The sequence below is a fragment of the Nannospalax galili genome, unplaced genomic scaffold (assembly GCF_000622305.1).
Source record: "Nannospalax galili isolate Female #2095 unplaced genomic scaffold, S.galili_v1.0 scaffold706, whole genome shotgun sequence".
Taxonomy (NCBI): Eukaryota; Metazoa; Chordata; class Mammalia; order Rodentia; family Spalacidae; genus Nannospalax; species Nannospalax galili.
In genome coordinates this window covers 1164235-1164567 of record NW_008354694.1, presented here as the reverse complement: position 1 = coordinate 1164567, position 333 = coordinate 1164235, and positions in this window count along the sequence as shown.

Here is a 333-nt window from a genome sequence, read left to right as displayed (position 1 = left end):
GGGGGGGGGGGGGGGGGGGGGGGGGGGTCGGAACCCCGCAGCCCAAAGCCAACAGCTGGTGAGGCTGGGGCTGGGGCGGTGCTGGCGTGAGTGACTGAGCCATCTGATCTCCAGTCCTTTGCTATCCCAGAGCCTGATCACCTGATAGTGCCCTGCCTGGCAAATGCCTGTGGAATGAGTAGAGGAGAACTGCTGTAGAATGCTCTGGGAACTGTAAAGGGCTGATGTGGGGGGTTATGGCTATACACTGGTAAACTGGAGGGGAAACTCTCTGCCTTGGCGTCCAGCTTTCAAGGCCTAAGAAGGGACTTGACTCTCAGTCCAACCATGTGT